The sequence below is a fragment of the Zeus faber genome (genome assembly GCF_960531495.2).
Source record: "Zeus faber genome assembly, chromosome: 12".
In the NCBI taxonomy this organism is placed as follows: Eukaryota; Metazoa; Chordata; class Actinopteri; order Zeiformes; family Zeidae; genus Zeus; species Zeus faber.
In genome coordinates, this window is record NC_137196.1 from 10610939 (window position 1) to 10618553 (window position 7615).

The window sequence follows — 7615 nt, forward strand, 5'->3', positions numbered from 1 at the left end:
CAAGAGTTGCACAAGCAAACCCGAGGTTACTTTTGTTGATTAGCAGAGATTATGCTTTAAATAAGTTAACTTGTATTATATTTTCTTTATACACGACTTTAACACCTCGCCGCCGTTGTCTGATGGGGATTGCATCACAACCCAGTTGTGAGATTTAAAGGTTCCTTGATTATTGCCCCATAAATAAGCCACAATCAGTTAGACACACGTCTTAATTTAGCTTTCCTGTTTGCTCGTGTTGTGTCATGCTTCTTGCTTTGCTACCCCAACTGTTGCAACATACCCTGATATTGGGGTTTAAAGCAATTTGTGATATTATAGTAGATCTTGAAATAAGCTGTAATTTCGGAAAGATAAATGTAGTCACTTTGAATGAAAGCTGTCAAAGCAAAACTCTGAGTCACTGAGGCAAAGAAAACTCTGCTAAGCTATTTGCTTAACAGAACATTGCTTTACTCTAGCAATGATGCATCCACAGTAAGCAATGTGCAAACTCTTAAGCGAGCCATTTCTAGGTCTTGTGAAAGATTTGTTATGCAGATCTGAAAAAACGCCGAAAAAAAAAACCAATTCCTTGTACATGAAAAATGTCCAAAGAGATTCTGACACTAGAGTTTACCAGTTTATCTTATACATAAAAATGTAATAACCATAACGCTTATTTTACACCAAGATATTTTAAATAGTAAATTTAGTAATAAAGGGAGCATACATACATACATACATACATACATACATACACACATACATACATACATACATACATACATACATACATACATACATACATACATACATACATACATACCTGTACATACATACCTGTACATACATAGATACCTGTACATACATACATACCTGTACATACATACATACATACATACATACATACATGTCGTAGTAACCGTATACTTTCAGCTCTTTCGACCACATGCGCTAAATGCGCTTCTGGTGTGAGCGCTTTAGAGAGAGAATTTAACAGTTGCGCTTTTGCATACTACTATGCTACCACAAGATGGTGCAAGATAGCTGAAACTTAAATTGATTCTTAAAGTAGGGTTCCTACTCCAAAGGATTAGTTGTTTAGTTTGGCAAACAAATAAAAGGAATGCACTTTTGCAGGAACGGAAAATTGAGTATGTTGTGAATATGCGTCTGTATTTTTGAATATAGAGTGTAGTCTGCTTCCCAATCTCAACGCCACACCTAACCAGTATTTGGTGAGCAGTGTTACCATAGCAACGGTTCTTTGTCCGGTGTGATGTAGTGCCCTCTGACCCCAGATTGGTGGCCCTTTGCCTAAAGGCTGTGATCTGGGGTCAGGGGGTCAGCTCTTACTAGAGGACAGTAAAAGCACTTCACTGATTGGCTATCATCTGCCCTTTTCATACCCTCATCTATATAATTGCTCTATTGACCACGTTAGCCCCTCACGCACTGTATGCAGCACCGTTCCCACTTTACAAAGGCTTGTTGGATCAGAGCCACTGTACGTGACATTTACACGTCAGGAAAATCGGAATAAATATACCACAGTAAATTATAGTAATAATTGGTCATTCATATTTTAATGTCATCCTTTTATTTAGTCTAACTTGAGTGACTAATCTCTACTCAGTGTCCACCTTGTACTCAACTGAGACCACTCTTCCCGTTGCCTTTTGAAAGATACTCGAGACAAGGAAACAACTTAAGTGTCAAATGGATTTTAATCGTTCCGTTTGCGATGACGCTTCTTGGAAAGAGGGCGACGGCGTCACTGATTACTTGCGGCATACAGCAGATAGGGATATGGTGTTCGTCCCCGAGGAGCGGTAGCGCGGTGTGTTCTCATGGCAGCCATGCTCATTCCTCCCCTGCCGTGATCTATCACTCCCAGGCGCAGACCTGTCAATATATCTACATTCATTTTAGAGCCCGCATGAAAGTGAAAGACTCTGGCCGGGGGGGTTGGGGTTGGGTTGGGCACTGCACAGCATGTAGAGGCATGGGGGGGAGAATGCTGTGCACAAGGCGCGGATGTAGGGAGGAGAGAGTGACAGGTTTTCGGAGAGATGAGGAAACAAGAGGGAGGAGGTTGTGCAATGTGGTAATGTTCACTTTTAATGAATGGCTTCTTGTATAACGCCGTGTTGAGAAGACGTTCTGTGCGGCGGTTCAAAAGAGGACGGTAACCTAAAAAGGTGATGCAAGGAGAACGCCCCGTCCTCTCCGAAGAGTTGTGCTTGCTTTGAGGAGATGAGGGCTTGTTCTGTAAATGGACTGCATCTCATATGGTGCGTTTCCAAATTTGTGACCACTCAAAGTGCTTTACAATACATGCCTCATATGCATATGTCACAAATTGATGGTGACAGAAACTGTACAACTGGACCATGCTCAACGAGAGCAGTTAGGGGTTCGAACCGGCAACCCTCCGGTTACTGGACGACCCGCTCCATCTCCTGCACCACGCCATCCACGACTGTTATTGCTATTCTGACCACTCTGACACCCCATCTCTCGCTTCTGGCGCATTTCGAAGGACCCCTTGCCTCCTCATCCATCAAATTTGACCCCTAAATGTGTCGTCCAGATTACACCTCCCCCGACATGGGATGGATTTCTAAAAATGACAGCCAGATTAAAGCTACACAGGTGAGCAAAACACCCCACGGGGGCTGAGAAAAACCAAGCGGAAAAATGAGCGCAGAGAAAATAGCCTCAACTTTGAGTGTGAGCCAGTGGCATTTCAAATTGTTGTGAATTAACGCAATTAATTGCCACACGCACACACACACACACACACACACACACACACACACACATACACTCACACACACACACCATCTAGGGTGCCATAGACTTTATTGGTGTTGGATTATAAAGGCTTCTTCATGTCTGCAACCGTCGTCCGCAGCAGTTATTACCTATGACGTACACAAGGATTGATCTGCAGTCGCATCCCCCCCCCCCCTTTAACAAGCCGCCGTCTTGGCGGTGTTATCCATATGGACATTTTTAAAATGCAATATATAACGTTAATATTGGCAAGTAATATGTAAAACTCTATGATCGGGTGGTTTGAAAAAAAAAAAAAGAAATCTTCCTTTATACAGCACCTACTTAGGGAAGTTGTGTTGTAATCAAGCTCCATCGAAGACTCTGTAACTTCTGTATTATTGTTGTTGTTGTTTTTTTTTTAAACCTTGGTCTCTCCCATCCTCCGTAAATGAAATACTTCACGATCAAAAAGTGACATTTTTAACTTGAAGAGCGTGTTTTGGCGATACTGCAGTGCTATCGCAAGAGACAGAATGGGACTTAGCTTTACAGAATGCTTCGTTGAAACGTGTTTGACATTCCATACTACTGAGGTTAGCCCCTTATACAGTATATGCTCTCAATGTCCAGGTAAAGGGAAATGTACGCTCATGCTTTCCTCGATGCAGGGATTCGTTACTCAAATTTACATCACATCTTCACCCGGAGAACGTTGTTTTTAGCTGTTACATTATCTCACCTAGAAAATACTCTGACATCAGTAGTCTCCAACAACCTCCACGCTGGAGAGAGGAGCTCTGACCATGTAAGGTACTGTACAAGAAAAATACGTCATACGATGCGTTTATTCATTTTAAGGACAATGTTTAGTTCTGCTTCCTACGATCATTTTGAATCTTAACATTCTTGCTCAGTATTCAGTGACTTGTCTGCCCACTGGTCTGCAGTAAGATGGGGCGGGGGTGACAAACAGAGAGGTACAGTAGCGGTTCACGGTTGCCTTTTCAATATGTCACCCTTTTTAATAGACTTAACGCTGAAGCACTTCAGAGACTGGAGGGCGAGTATCGGATGTGGCTTGCTTCAGTTATCCTTGGAGCCCAGAGGAATTCTTGGAAGCAATTGTCCGCTCAGAATTGCGGCCGCATAGAACTCAATAGTTTCCGCACTAATTACCAAAATGATTTTTGCATCCACTCTTGACTTTAATGTTCAGTTGTTGTTGGGGAAATATTTGCTACATTGGGAACATGCGGTGTGTGTGTGTGTGTGTGTGTGTGTGTGTGTGTGTGTGTGTGTGTCTGTGTGTGTGTCTGTCTGTGTGTGTGTGTGTGTGTGTGTGTGTGTGCGTGCGTGCGTGCACGTGCGTGTGTGTGTGTGTGTGTGTGTGTGCTTGTACGCTCCAGTATAAAGTACATCACAAGGTGTTGCGTCAATGTGGGCACACGTATGCATTCGTTTTTTCTGCTTGTTTGTGCAAATTCCATGAAAATATCTTCAGAGGGAGCATACGTTTGCATGTGTCCCTTTCCCTTTGAGCCCAGAGGAATTCTTAAAAGCAATGGGCTGCTAGGAAATGTTGCTGCATAGAGCTCAATATCAATTTTTTGTACACTACTTTAAGAAATGATGTTTGCAACCAAACTACTCTGTAATGTTTAATTGATATTGGGAAATACTTGCTACAATCACAACATATCGTTCGAGTGCGTGTGCATGTGCGTGTGTGTGTGCGTGTGTGTGTGTGTGTGTGTGTGTAGGTACCCATGTGTGGGTAGATGCATTTTCACCTCCACATTTCCCTTCTCCTTTCCAATCTCAGGGGTTATTTGTCATCCGCAGACTAAAGGATCTTTAAAAGTCAACCTAGGTCTCGCTGCCTCCCTATCCTTTCACCCTCCTCCCCCACCACCGCCCCACTTCTCCTCTCTTTCCCACTATCCCCCTGACACTCACCAGAGGAGATCAATAAGTTATTGATCAACCCTCTCTATCGCCAACCCACCAGACTAATCACCTTAACACCATCCCAACTCTCTCTCTCTCTCTCTCTCTCTCTCTACCTCTCTCTCTCTCTCTCCACCTCCTTTCTTTCTCATCTTTCCAAATTCTTCCGGTCTCTGCTGCTCTGTTTCGTACTCACAGAGAATAGTCGAGTGAAAAGTTCTCCACAGTGTTGGAAACTTCCACTTCGGCCGTTTTGACGCGTGCTCCTTGCTTATTGTAAATAATCAGAATGCCAAAGTTCATCTGATGTGAGGCGCACGGGAAAATGGCTGCCACAACAGGGTTTAATAGGTAGGGCTTACATTAGATAAATAAATAGAATTCCTATTGGCCAGCGCTGTTCATCTATATCTCATTTGTCTCACTCCCCTCTTCCTTCTTCAATCTCTCCGACTGTCTTTGTTCGAGGGCAAAATCAATAGGCTGTATGAAACCAGCATATTTCACTGCCTCCTGCTGTAGAAGACCTGGGGGGAAAACGGCAACACAGAGATGCCGAGAAGCCGGTTTAAAACTGCAAATTCCTACCGTCACGGCTTCACCATCCTTAATTTAATGAATTATGCTCTCGGAATCAGTTAGAATTTATAATTCTTTAAGAAAATGTCCTTGATAACTTCATTTCGAGAGACAGTTAAAAATCATCATTTTTGTCGGGGGAAGCGTTTCAATATATAGTTCATGATGTAAATATTCGAAATCATTTCACAACCACCATAACCAACCCCAAACCCAAATAGACCTACCACACGCATCAGAGAGCAGCTTCCTGGTACTTTACCAGCCAGGAGTGACATAACGAAAACAAATCACTGCCATCAGCTCTACGGCGGACATATCCTTTTCTTATTTTCTGGACTAATTTATTAATATACCTATCGATAAATATATATGCGTATATATTTGCCAGAGTGGAGAACGTGAGCTGGATTGGGTTGAATGGTTTACGGAGCCCACTTCACGGCAGAGTCCAGCTCATAACACGAATTATGGAACATAACCCGAATAAATGTTATGAGCTACACTTGTCATCAGGGTTGCCAGATCTGTGACAAAACCATTCCAAAACGGCAAATAAAACCCGCCCAAAATACCAGCCCAATACCAGAACTCAGAATATGCCCCTGCCAAACCATACACCCTGCTTTTAAAGTCCAACAGCATTACAATCGTTGCTATCACAACACTTCAAAAATAGCCCAATTCCACGGGAAACCCCTACCTGTGATAAAGTGGCTGGGTTACTTTGAATTAAGTGAAACTATACGAAAACAAATCTATTGGGTTGAGTCAAGTTTCGAGACCTTTTAAAGGGGAATATTTTGCGGGGGAAAAAAACAGTTTATGAATTTAAACCCTTTTTAAACCGTTTTTCTTTTTTTTTTGCGAATCAAAATTGCGAGGACGGTGAAGGAATGTACAATGGCTGTTATGTGTTTTTTTTAACTATGTTCGACGGAGCGTCCAGTCCGCATCTGAGTGACAATCTGCCGCTTCGTTCCTGTGCGGGGAAGATAAGAGTTTACCTCACGGACCTCTAAACACACCGACTGACGCGATGCAGAGCAGATAAATCCCCAGAGGGTGAAGGTGACCTTTGACCTATAGATACCAAGTAGTTAAAGAGGACGCCCTCGGTATTCCTCAATATAAAGTTCCAGATGAAGCGCTCATAGGCACAATTTGAGGGGTAGGTGGGGAGAATTTATCATCTTTTTAATATTATTTTTTAAACCAGCCTCCAATGGAGGCCCTTATGTGTTAAATGGGGAAATTTAATCACAAATTACATATTTTTTTACGGCTGGAGAAAAAAAAGAATACATTCTCCCCGCTGCTCTCGGAAATGAAGATGCATAGTGGGCAGACGCAAACAAACAAACCTCATAGCAGATCTGATTGACTATTCTGTCTCCATACATCCATCCTTCTTAGTCCCTGTTACTTAGCAACGGCTGCCCCGGAGGACACGGATGCTGTGGAAGTTGTACCGCTGTGCATTTTCAGTTGATGGAGGGCTAAGCGACCAATGGAAGCAATGCTATTATTATTAGTGTAAAGTGACGTGAAAATGATGCGGCTGGAGTCCACGGATCTTTTATCGAGACTGTATATGGCACACAGTACAGTAAGTTCACTTCTGAGGGTTTTTAAGAGTTTCTGCGGAGAAAATAAGTGTGTTTTTCTGCAGACTGTTCAAGATAAGGGTTGTTAAACATGGTGTGGTATATATCTTAATTAATAAAAAAGTGCAGTTTGTTTCAATGAAATCATGGAAATTCTTCTTAGTTTGACAAATTGCATTTGAGATGATGATTTCCATTTATCTTGTGTGTGTGTACCACATTCTGTCTCCTTTTTAAACACTTTCCACATCCCACTGTGGATTAGAACTTATTCCAGAAATAATTAAGAAAATCATGTTGGAAGAAGAACCACAACCACTTTGTGGTATGAAAATGTTAGTAGGAATATATGTGAAAGATACTAAGAAAGGCTTTCAGCAGACTACATCAGCCTCCTTGAAAATATTAAATTGGCAAGAGTACTTACATTTATAATGCATTGCAAAAATATTTGGGACGAGGAGTAATTAATTGTAGCTATATATACACACATCTATACCTACAATTAATATATTACAATCAATATATTACAATAAACCCTGCATGTATGCCAGGTTTTTAAACATTTTTTTTCACATGAACAGTTGCCCTAAACTGTCAAAACATGAATCAATGAAATGAATCAATTACAGAGATTTGACTGAAGCGATCAATCAAGATTGATCGCTATTATATATATATAATAGTAAAAAAAAACTAATGTTAACTTTCTTAAAATT